At 43.9% G+C, this 12131-nt stretch overlaps 1 protein-coding gene across 1 annotated transcript in view; it reads left to right on the forward strand.

Annotated features, from left to right (window-relative positions):
* Positions 1-12131, forward strand: part of LOC117359225 — a 313075-nt gene that overhangs the window by 25538 nt on the left and 275406 nt on the right. The window lies entirely within an intron of this gene.

Below are 12131 nucleotides of genomic sequence, written 5' to 3' on the forward strand. Positions count from 1 at the left end.
TCCTGCCTGCCCTAAGCTGCCATGACCCCCCAAATGATTGCCAGCAGGAGAGATGTCCAATCTCTCCTGCAGCAATACCCCAAATCTTCCCGTAATGTTCCCCAGCAGGAGGGATTCCCAATCCCTCCTGCTGCGATCCCTGAACCCTCCTCAAAGTTCCCCGACAAGAGAGATACCCAGTCCCTCCTTCTGACACCTCACGAACCCTCCCACAATGATTGGCGGCAGAAGGGATGCTCAGTCACTCCTACCGACACCCTTCGAACCCCCACATCAATGATCAGCGGCAGGAGGGTTGCCCAATCCCACCTTCTGATACCCCACAAACCCACCCAAATGATCGGTGGCAGGAAGAATGCCCAGTCCCTCATAAGAATATAAGAATTCCCGCTTCTGGGTCAGACCAGTGATCCATCGTGCCCAGCAGTCCGCTCTCGTGGCAGCCCTTAGGTCAAAGACCAGTGCCCTAACTGAGACCAGGCTTACCTGCATACGTTCTGGTTCAGCAGGAACTTGTCTAACTTTGTCTTCAATCCCTGGAGGGTGTTTTCCCCTATAACAGCCTCTGGAAGAGCATTCCAATTTTCTACCACTCTCTGGGTGAAGAAGAACTTCCTTACGTTTGTACGGAATCTATCCCCTTTTAACTTTAGAGAGTGCCCTCTCATTCTCTCTACCTGTACACATAGAAAATGTTAATTATCATTTATATTCGCTTTTTTTTTTTCCAAAGAAGTCAAGGCAGATGACTTTAAAATATACAATGTCACCTCAGTAACAACTAAAGAAAAATAGACAAATATAGTGCAAAATGCAGACAGCCTTATGGCACCTGCTTTGATGTTGTTTGTGCTCTTTCCAGTTTTCGTCTGTTTTTGACCTTTTCCATTCCTTAAACGAAGTCTTCTTGTCTCTGATCATTTCCTTCACCGCTACAGTGAGTCACGCCAGTTCCTTGTTCTTTTTCCTCTTGGATCCCTTGTTGATAAGCGATATATATATATTTTGCGCTTCGGTGACTGTGTCCTTAAAAAGGGACCATGATTGCTCTAGCATTTTTCAGTGCTTATCCTCTTCTTAATCTTCTTCCCCACCATGAGTCTCATCACTTCTTAATTCCCTTTTCGGAAGTTCAGTGCCATGGCCGTCATTCTTGATCCATGTTTTGCCCCTGTGTCCAGGTTGAAGCGGATCATATTGTGATCACTGCTTCCCAGCATCCCTTCTATTTCTACGCCTTGCGCCGGTCCTCGTAGTCCATTTAGAATTAAGTCCAGAAGTGCATTTCCTCTTGTATTTTCCTTGACAAGTTGTTACAGGAAGCAGTCGCCTACAGCATCCAGGAACTTGGTCTCCCTACTGCTAACACCCCCACCCCACTCCCTCGCATCTCCCCAAGAAAAGTTTGCCCCCACCAGGACCCCCCTAACTAGGCATCCTTCCTGCTGGGGAACATTGCGGGAGAATTTGGGGGGGGGGGGGGGTCGCAGCATGGAAAATACTCATCCTACAATACAAGCTACAATTAAAAGACAAAAGAAAGACATACTACACCAACCTAATAGGCAGAGAAACCAAAGACACTATAAAACTATTCTAAATACTGAAAGAACTCACAGACACCAAACATTATCTGGCCACTGATAACACCCCTCCCCCTTCAGCCACCACACTAGCAGAACACTTCAAAAATAAAATCACAAATGCCAGGACCAACCTCGCTGGAAACCCAACTCTCCTAGATGAGATCATAAATCAATTCTAACACATTCCCCATGCAATCCACTCTAAAACATGCTGAACCATGCAACCACAAATCAATAAAATAATACAGAAATCCTTCGCTATCCTGAGAAACCTAAAACAAGTGCTAAAATTCTTCGACAAAACTCAATTCCGGATCCTAGTCCAGGCCCTAATGCTGGGTCTCCTAGATTTTTGTAACATTTTCTATCTCCCCTGCCTCACGACCATAATCAAACAACTGCAGACAATCCAGAACACAGCCCTGAGACTCATCTACTCTCTGAGGAAACATGACCACATCACCAAGGCGTACCTCCACTCACACTGGCTACCAATTCAAGCAAGAATACAATTCAAGTTCTACTGTCTCCTATTTAAATCCATGAACGGCAACAGCCCAATATACCTAAACAACCGTCTAATCCGAACCACCTCAACCAGACAAAGGAGAACCCACGCTCCATTCACATACCCCCCAATCAGAGAAGTCAAACGGAAAAAACTGTATAATGGCCTCCTGGCCACACAAGCAGCGAGATTAGACCGCCAACTCTCTACTTTGCTGATAACGACCCCTGACTACAGAACATTTAGAAAATAAATAAAAACCATACTATTTAAAAAATCCCTGATACCCAACAATCGAAACCAACGTAACGCCTCCCTTCTCTCTAAAACAACTAACGCCACAAGAACCTCCTCATCTCTATGAACCAAGTTGACTACTCCCTAACTATTCTATAATTCCTCTGGAAATGGCCAGATAGATCCTTTTTGTAATTCGCCTTGAACCGCAAGGTAACGGCAGAGTAGAAATCACTAATGTAATGTATAATAAATAATAACATAATATAAAACATAGCATATCATAATATATATAATATTAAGCATAACATCCGCGCATATGCATGTGCTCATGACATCATTGGGTGGCATCCATGCATGCACAGATGCCCTCAAAAGAAGAACATGTCCGGGGAAATCCAGACGTCTGGTATGACCACATCGTGCCCTTCCTGCACAAACTACACTGGCTACCAGTACCTTACAGAGCTAAATTTAGATCTCTGTCTTTTGATTCTCAAGGTCCCATCTGTTTATCCCAAAGCACTCTGTACCACCCATCCTGTCCTCATCTAATATCTGCATCTGACCCCTCGGCTACAGGATAAGTTGTATTATAGAAAAGCTTTAGCGCCATAGCTTTGTTATTTGAATCTTCTGATTTGTGCTCATTGGATGCTTCGTAAGAATTAGGTCTCCCTTTTAGTATGTATTATCTCTCTCTTATTTGAATTTTAGTGCTGTTACAAGTAGATTTTTGAAATTGTTTCATGGTAGTCCCATTATTCAGTTTCAGTTTACTGATTTTGGCTCTACCTTATTCATTGTATTTATGTTTATATTTGGTCTTTTACCACTGTTATGCTCTTATCAAAATTATAAGTTTTATGTTGAATTATAGCTGCTGTACACCGCCTTGGGTGGATCTCTTCATAAAGGCAGTTAATAAATCTCAATTGAAAACACAATATTTAAGCAGCGCCCCCTACTGGTAGCAATGCAGTTGGAGGACTCCCAATCTGCTTAGAGCAGGGGTGTCAAACTCAATCACATTAAGGGGCCGAAATCCAAAACACAAGCTAAGTCGCGGGCCAGACTCCGCCCAATCTCCACCACAGACCCCGCCCCCATAATAATACTAATTATGACACCATTTTTCCATTCATTTTTCATACATACACACACAAAATATAATCTTATTAACACATAATAGTTATGGTTAACCACAAAATTAAACTACACAAAACACACTGTATGCTAATCAACATTCATTCCTACCAGAACACAGATAACCCCTATGCAAATACGAGACCAAAAACTAAGGGCTCCTTTTACGAAGCCGCGTTAGCAGTTTAACACGTGTAATAGTGCGCGCTAATTTGCCAGCCGCACTAGCCGCTATTGCCTCCTCTTGAGCAGGCGGTAGTTTTTCGGCTAGCGCGGGGGTTAGCGGGCGCTAAAAAGGTGCGTGCGATAAAGCCGCTTCGTAAAAGGAGCCCTAAAAGTACTAATATATTTTTAAAAACACCCTGCAGTACAACCCCCAGAGAAAAAGATAGACGGCAGATTAAAATGCTCAAAATTGACCCAATTCAAACACTAACTTGAAAACAAAAATCTTTTGATATGACTGAAATCTTGATGTAAGGTGATGTGAGAACATGAAGACTGCCAATCAAGTGGAGCAAGCTTCATCCAAGGCAAGGCAAATCATAGGTTGCAAACGCAGGAGTTTCGTCAGCCGTAAGCCTGAAGTCATTATGCCATTGTATAGATCCATGGTGACGCCCCACCTGGAATACTGTGTGCAATTCTGGAGGCTGCATTACCGTAAGGATGCGCTGAGACTGGAGTCGGTCCAGAGAATGGCCTCGGGACTCAAGTATCTCCCATACGAGGAACGACTGGATAAGTTGCAGCTGTACTCACTCGAGGAACGCAGAGAGAGGGGTGACATGATCGAGACATTCAAGTATCTCTCGGGCCGCATCGAGGTGGAAGAAGATATCTTCTTTTTCAAGGGTCCCGCGGCAACAAGGGGGCATCCGTGGAAAATCAAGGGCGGGAAACTGCACGGGGACACCAGGAGATTCTTTTTCACTGAAAGGGTGGTTGATCGCTGGAATAGACTTCCACTTCAGGTTATTGAGGCCAGCAGCGTGCTTGATTTTAAGGCCAAATGGGATAGACACGTGGAATCTATTCACAGAGAAAGGTAGGGGAGGGTCATTGGGGTGGGCAGACTAGATGGGCCGTGGCCCTTATCTGCCGTCTATTTCTATGTTTCTATTCCCCCTACCTTTATTGTCTCCCTCCCTCCATGCTATGCCTCCCTTCGGCGGGTGTCTAACCTTCTGGCCGGCTGCAATCTGGCCATTTTATGCGCCCGCGGTCCAGTGTCCCCCAGTGTTATCTTGTGGCCGGCTCCCTCCTCCTCACAGCCGTAGTGGGCATGGAGCCGCATGCAGCGGCTCCTCATGCATCCTGCACCTGAACTGGAAGCCTTCTCTCTGACATCGCAGCGTCAGAGGGAATGCTTCTGGATGAGGTGTGGGACACGCGAGGAGCTGCTGCATGCGGCTCCATGCCCACTATGGCTGTGAGGAGGAGGGAGCCAACCACAAGGTAAAACTGAGGGCATCAGACTACAGGCCGCATAAAACGACCAGGCGGGCCAGATTTGGCCCGCGGGCTTTGAGTTTGACACCTGTAGCTTAGAGAGAACAGTTTAAAAATTCTTTTATATCAAAAATCTTTTGATATGACTGAAACCTTGATGTAAGGTGATGTGAAGTACATTTATAGGCAATTTTGTGAATGATTGCTGGTCACTTTTGTTTTTATTAATCTTTATGTATGGTTTTATGTATTCCATCCAGAATTGTATGTGGAACAGACTACAGTACTCCCCCGAAATTCGCAGGAGTTCTGTTCCAGGACCCTCTGCGAATTTTGAAAAACCACAAATGCGTTTATAGGCAGGGGAGACAGGAGAGGGTAGCTGGAGAGGCAGGAGAGGACAGCTGGAGCGCCGGCGGGTGAAGGAAATCACTCGAGGTCTGCTCTGACTGCCTCTTCCTGTAATAAAGTCGGGCTACACCAATCAGGAGCTGCTTTGACACGCAGCTCCTGATTGGTGTAGCCCGACTTTACTATAGGAAGAGGTGGTCGGAGCAGACCACGAATGACGGTCCGCGATTCGTGAACTGTGAATTTGCAGGGGAACACTGTATACATAAGAACATAAGAACTGCCATCTCCGGATCAGACCTTCGGTCCATCAAGTCCGGCGATCCGCACACGCGGAGGCCCTGCCAGGTGTACACCTGTCGTAATTTATAGTCCACCATATCCTTATATGCCTCTCTTAAGGAGATATGCATCTAGTTTGCTCTTGAAGCCTAGGACGGTCGATTCCGCAATAATCTCATCTGGGAGGGCATTCCAGGCGTCAACCACTCTCTGAGTGAAGCAGAACCTCCTGACATTAGTCCTGAACCTGTCCCCCCTTAGCTTCATTACATGTCCTCTAGTCCGTGTCAAATTGGACAATGTAAATAATCTTCTCTGCTCTATTTTGTCGATTCCTTTCAGTATTTTGAAGGTCTCGATCATATCCCCACGCAGTCTCCTTTTCTCAAGGGAGAACAATCCTAGTGTTATAAGTCTGTCCTCGTATTCCAGTTTCTCCATACCCTTCACCAGTTTTGTTGCTCGTCTCTGCACCCTCTCCAGCAGTTTTATATCCTTCTTTAGGTAGGGAGACCAATGTTGGACGCAGTATTCCAAGTGTGGTCTGACCATTGCCCTATAAAGCGGCATTATAACTTTCTCCGATCTACTCGAGATTCCTTTCTTTATCATGCCCAACATTCTATTTGCCTTCTTTGCCGCTGCCGCACATTGTGCCGACGGCTTCAGGGACCTATCTATCAGTACACCCAGGTCCTTTTCTTGTTCACTCTTCCCCAGAGTTGCACCTGACATTGTATACTCGTATTCCTTATTCTTATTGCCTAGATTCATTACCTTGCATTTCTCCACATTGAACTTCATCTGCCATTTCTCCGCCCATGTTTCTAACCGACACAAGTCGCTCTGGAGTTTCTCTCTATCATCCTGCGATCTGATCGCCCGGCATAGTTTTGTATCGTCTGCAAACTTGATGATCTCACTGGATGTTCCTTCCTCCAGGTCATTGATATAAATATTAAAAAGGATCGGCCCAAGTACCGAGCCCTGGGGTACACCACTAGTCACTTTCTCCCAGTCGGAGAACTTCCCATTTATGCCCACTCTCTGCTTTCGGTTTTCCAGCCATTTGCCTATCCATCTTTGTATATCCCCCTCTATGCCATGGCTTTGTAGTTTCCTGAGATGTCTTTCGTGTGGAACTTTGTCGAACGCTTTTTGGAAGTCCAAGTATATTATGTCCACCGGCTTCCCACTATCAATTTGCTCGTTCACGGTCTCAAAAAATTGGAGTAAATTCGTCAAACATGATTTCCCTTTCCTGAATCCATGTTGACTGGGTTTCATCAATTTGTGTGCGTCCAAGTGCCGGACCATGCTATCCTTGATCAGTGCTTCAACCATCTTGCCGGGGACAGACGTAAGACTCACAGGTCTATAGTTGCCCGGTTCCCCTCTCGATCCTTTTATGAAAATTGGGGTGACGTTCGCTATCCTCCAGTCGTCCGGTATCTGTCCAGTTCTGATTGTCAGGTTTGCAAGTTTTTGCAATAACTCTCCGATTTCAACCTTCAATTCCTTTAAGACTCTCGGGTGAATTCCATCCGGTCCAGGGGATTTGTCACTTTTAAGTTTGTCGATCTGATAGTATATCTGGTCTAAGTCCACTTCAACTGTGGTGAGGCTGTCTTCTATTTCTCCTGCAAACACTTTCTCCGCTTCAGGTATTGTTGAGGTGTCCTCCTTCGTAAAGACGGACGCAAAGAAGGAATTTAGTTTGTCAGCGATTTGTTTATCTTCCTTGATGTACCCTTTTCTTCCCTGGTCGTCCAAGGGTCCCACTGCCTCTTTTGCAGGTTTTTTCCCTTTCACGTATCTAAAGAAGGGCTTGAAGTTTTTGGCCTCCTGGGCTATTTTTTCCTCATATTCCTGTTTTGCATCCCTCACCGCCTTGTGACATTTCTTCTGATCATCTTTATGTTTGTTCCAGGCTTCGGTTGTCTTTATGTATTTCCATTTTTTGAAAGAGTCCTTCTTTTCTTTTATGGCTTCTAGCATCTGCATCCCTGTTCAATTTAACACTTAACTCTATGCAAATCCGTTCAATTAATACATAACTGCATGTAACTATGTTTAATTAATGTGAACCGCATGTAACTATGCATGTTTAATTAATGTAAATCTGTTCAATTAATACTTAACTGCATGTAACCATGTTTAATTAATGTGAACCGCCTAGAACTCACTGGGTATGGCGGTATACAAGAATAAAGTTATTATTATTATTAGCCTGCATTTTAACCTCTATGCATATCATACTAGTGGTCTCAAGATTTAGGGATAATCTTTCTTATTTTCTCTAATGATATAACACCCATTCAAAGTTTCACGATCCTCAGAAACACCGCTTTGTGTTCAATAGTTTCATTACACAAGTTTTATGTGTTGTATCGTCATAGGATCCAAGTTTTAGATTTGATATTATTAAATAAATTTTTATAGATATATTTTATTTATGTTTTTTAGTTATCAATATAAATGCTATTCAGTACATTCAATCTATAATTATAGTAGTCTTAGCTGTTACTTAGCTTTTCTCTGTGATCTAGGTCGGGGACAGTTAATTCACCAACATTACATTACATTAGTGATTTATATTCCGCTTGTGCCTTGCGGTTCTAAGCGGATTACAGATTAGAGGTCTGGACAATTCCAGGAGCATTAGAGTACAAAGTGGCTAGTTACAATTGTTAGTCTGGACATTTCCAGGAGAAATTGAAAGTAAAGAGAAAGTATATACAAGGTTACTGTGATGAGTAATAGTTCAATCGTGATGCTGTAGAGAGTTATACAATGTTGAAGGTGTTGCTGTGGTAGTGGTGGTGGTGTTCATATGAGTATTTTCTTGTGCTATTATGCGTATTTTCTTGTGCTATGGTGAGGATGAGATGATGGGAAGTGTTTTTTTGAAAAGATGAGTTTTGATTTCTTTTCGGAATACTTTAATGTCTGTTATTTTAATCAGTAGATTGGAGATGGTAGTGTCAATCTTCGCTGCCTGTGTCGCCAGAAGTCTGTCATATGTTTTCTTGCGTCGGGTGCCATTGAGTGGGGGGTAGTTGAATAGGCTCTGGGTTCTCCTTGTTCTGGGTGTGAGGTTACGGAATAGTCGGTTGTTTAGGTAGCTGGGTGCTGTTCCATGGGTTACTTTATATAGTAGACAGTAGAATTTGAACTGGGATCTTGCTTTTATCGGAAGCCAGTGTGAGTCTAGGTATGCGTTGGTGATGTGTTCGTATTTTCCGAGGGAGTAGATGAGTCTGAGGGCCGTGTTTTGAACAGTCTGTAGTTGTTTTATCATATAGTTTGGGCATGATAGGTAGAGGCTGTTGCAGTAGTCTACAATACTTAGTACAAGGGATTGTACTAAAATCTTGAATTGATCTTTATTGAAGAATTTTCTTATTTTTCTTAGGTTTCGCATTGTAAAGAATGCTTTTTGGATGGTTTTGTGGATTTGAGTCTGCATTGTGCAATTTCTGTCTAGTTGTATTCCCAGAATCTTAAGTGTGCTTTGCATTGGGTATTTGATTGTGTTTAATTCTAGTTCTGTGAGGGATGGGTTTTTTTCCTTCTCTAGTAGTAGGAATTTGGTTTTATCCGAGTTTAGTTTCAGCTTAAAGTTTGACATCCATTTTTCTACCGTTTCCATTGTTATTTTCAGGCGTTCTGTGGCTGAGGGGTTTTGAATGTCAAAGGGTAGGAGGATAGTTATGTCATCCGCGTAGCTGAAAGATACTGTGTTTAGGGCGTCTAGGGTAGTGCCAAGGGATGCTATGAAGAGGTTGAATAGTATGGGCGACAGCGGTGATCCTTGAGGGACTCCACATGGGTTTGACTAGGGGTCAGACAGTTGGTCTTTTGACTTGACTCTGTATGTTCGAGTTTTTAGGAAGCCTTAGAACCAGTTGTGAACATTACCTGAGATTCCTATTGCGTCTAGTATTTGGAGTAGTGTGGTATGGTCTACTAGGTCGAATGCAGCTGAAAGATCGAGTTGGATGAGGAGTAGCTTGTTTCCTTTGCTGAGGTGTTGTCGAACTATGTCTAGTAGTGACATGTTTTGCATAAATGCTTTCTCAAGGTGAAGTCCCTCTTAGACAAGTCGCTATCCTCATAGACCACTCTAGGACTCATAGGACTTCCTTGAGAAAGCATTTATGCGAAACATGTCAGTGAATTAACTGGAAGCAGTAAATAATAATAATAATAATAATAACTTTATTTTTGTATACCGCAATACCACAAAACAGTTCAGAGCGGTTTACAGGATAAGAGACTGTACATTAACAGTGAAGTTACATCAAGGTTACAGCGAAGTTAACATCGAGGTTACAGCATATCAAGAAGACAGTTCAGGGCGATTTATACAATGTAGGTGTAGAGAGTTAGTTAGCAATTATATGGTAAAAAACCAGTGATAATTACAAAAAAGATTTAGTAACTGTTGCATGGGGGGAGGGGAAGGGAAGGGGAGATAGGCAAGGGATAATTAGTTCGGTAGGGGAGGAGCGGGGGTTAGAGGAATTTGTCAAAGAGGTATGTTTTGAGCGATTTCCTGAACGATTGATAAGTAGGGGCAAGAGAGATGAGAGTGGACAGGCAGTCATTCCATTTGCCAGCCTGGAAGGAGAGGGTCCTGTCGAAGAATCTTTTGTGGATGCATCCTTTTGGGGAGGGGTAGGCAAACAGGTGTGCATTACGTGTACGGTTAGAACCTGGGAAGGTGAAGTGGCGTGACAGATATATCGGGGCTGAGCCAGTTAGGGTTTTGAAGCAGAGGCAAGCGAATTTGAAGATGATCCTTGCTTCGAACGGTAGCCAGTGAAGTTTCCTGTAGAAAGGGCTGATGTGGTCTGATTTTTTGAGCCCGTAGATGAGGCGGACGGCGGTGTTCTGGATAAGTCGTAGTCGTTTAGTGGTTTTCTTGTAGGAGCCCAGGTATATGATATTGCAGTAATCCAGGGAGTTTAGAATTAAGGATTGGACCAGTAAACTGAAGGTGGGGAAATCAAAGTAATGTTTGATGGAGCGGAGTTTCCAAAGGGTGGAAAAGCATTTTTTGACCTGGGTGTTAGTGTGATCTTCTAGAGTGAGGCATCGGTCCAATATGACTCCGAGGATTTTTATGGTAGCGTTGATTGGATACGTTAAACCATTGAGTTGCAGGGTGGTGGACGTTAGTTTGTGGTTGGGACTTGCAAGGAAGAACTTGGTTTTTTTTGGGTTTAGTTTCAGTTTGAAGCAAGTGGTCCAATTTTCTACCATGGTGAGGACCGTAGAGATGTATTGTTCTGTCTCATATGACAGTGAGGTGATGGGTATGATGATTGTAATGTCATCTGCGTAAATGTAGGATTTCAGGTTACGGTTCGATAACATGTGACCCAGAGATGCCATGTAAATGTTGAATAGTGACGGGGATAGGGGGGAGCCTTGGGGGACTCCACAGGGGTTGCTCCATGTATGGGAGAAGGTTCCGTCATTGTGGACTTGGTAGGTTCGGTTTTTTAGGAAGCCTGTGAGCCAGGTTAGTACTTGTCCGGAGATGCCTATGGAGTCGAGGCAGCTAATCAGAATGTCATGGTCTACTAGGTCGAAGGCACTGCTGAGGTCGAACTGGAGTAGCAGTGCGCTGTTTCCCAGTGAGAATAGTTGGAGGAGGTGATTGGTTAGTGAGGCTAGCACAGTTTCCGTACTGTAATTGGTGCGGAATCCAGACTGGGAGTCATGGAGGATGTTAAATTTCTCTAGGTAAGACGTGAGATGGTTATTGACAAGTCCTTCCATGATTTTTAGGAAGAGAGGAATATTGGCGATGGGTCTGTAGTTGGAGGTTACAGAGGGGGATTCTTTAGGGTTTTTAATTATTGGAGATACGAGGATGTGTCCAAGTTCCAGTGGGAAGTGGCCGGTTGACATGCACAGGGTGATCCAGTTGAAGAGTTCTGCTTTGAAGGGGAGGGGGGCAGTTTTCATGATGGTTGGAGGGCAGTTGTCTAGTAGGCAGTTGGATTTGGAATATTTTGAGTATAGCTTGAGGAATAGGCTCCAGTCTGGGTTTTTGAATTGAGACCAGGTCATGTCTGCTGGTGCGCCATCATTTTCTGGAGAGGGTGGATGAATATTTGGGTAAGTGCTAGTTATTGTGAGTGTTGTTTTCAAGTTGAGAATTTTGTTGGCGAAGTAGTCAGCTAGTTTTGTTGGGGAGGGTGGTAGATCTGTGGGGGAGCTTGTATGTGGGACGGTGTCAAATAAGGAGTTAACTATTTTGAAGAGTTTATTAGTGTTTAGGGATGGGGTGTTGATAAGTTGAGAGTAGTGCTTGTGGCGCTTTTCTTTGATCATTTTTTTGTATTCTGTGACTTTATTAGATTAAAGATTTCTCATTATAAATCCGTTCAAATAAATACTTTCCTGGGCATAGCCTCCAGCACTTCATCATCTCCTATGTCAGCACCTCCAACTGTGCAGTGCAGTGCAGTGACGTCGTCATAGAGAGCCTCAGGGGCCTGGGCCCTCTCGCTTTCTGCTTGGTCCCTCTATTCTTTAATGGCTGGTGGAGATGC

The sequence above is a fragment of the Geotrypetes seraphini genome, chromosome 4 (assembly GCF_902459505.1).
Source record: "Geotrypetes seraphini chromosome 4, aGeoSer1.1, whole genome shotgun sequence".
NCBI classification, from domain to species: domain Eukaryota; kingdom Metazoa; phylum Chordata; class Amphibia; order Gymnophiona; family Dermophiidae; genus Geotrypetes; species Geotrypetes seraphini.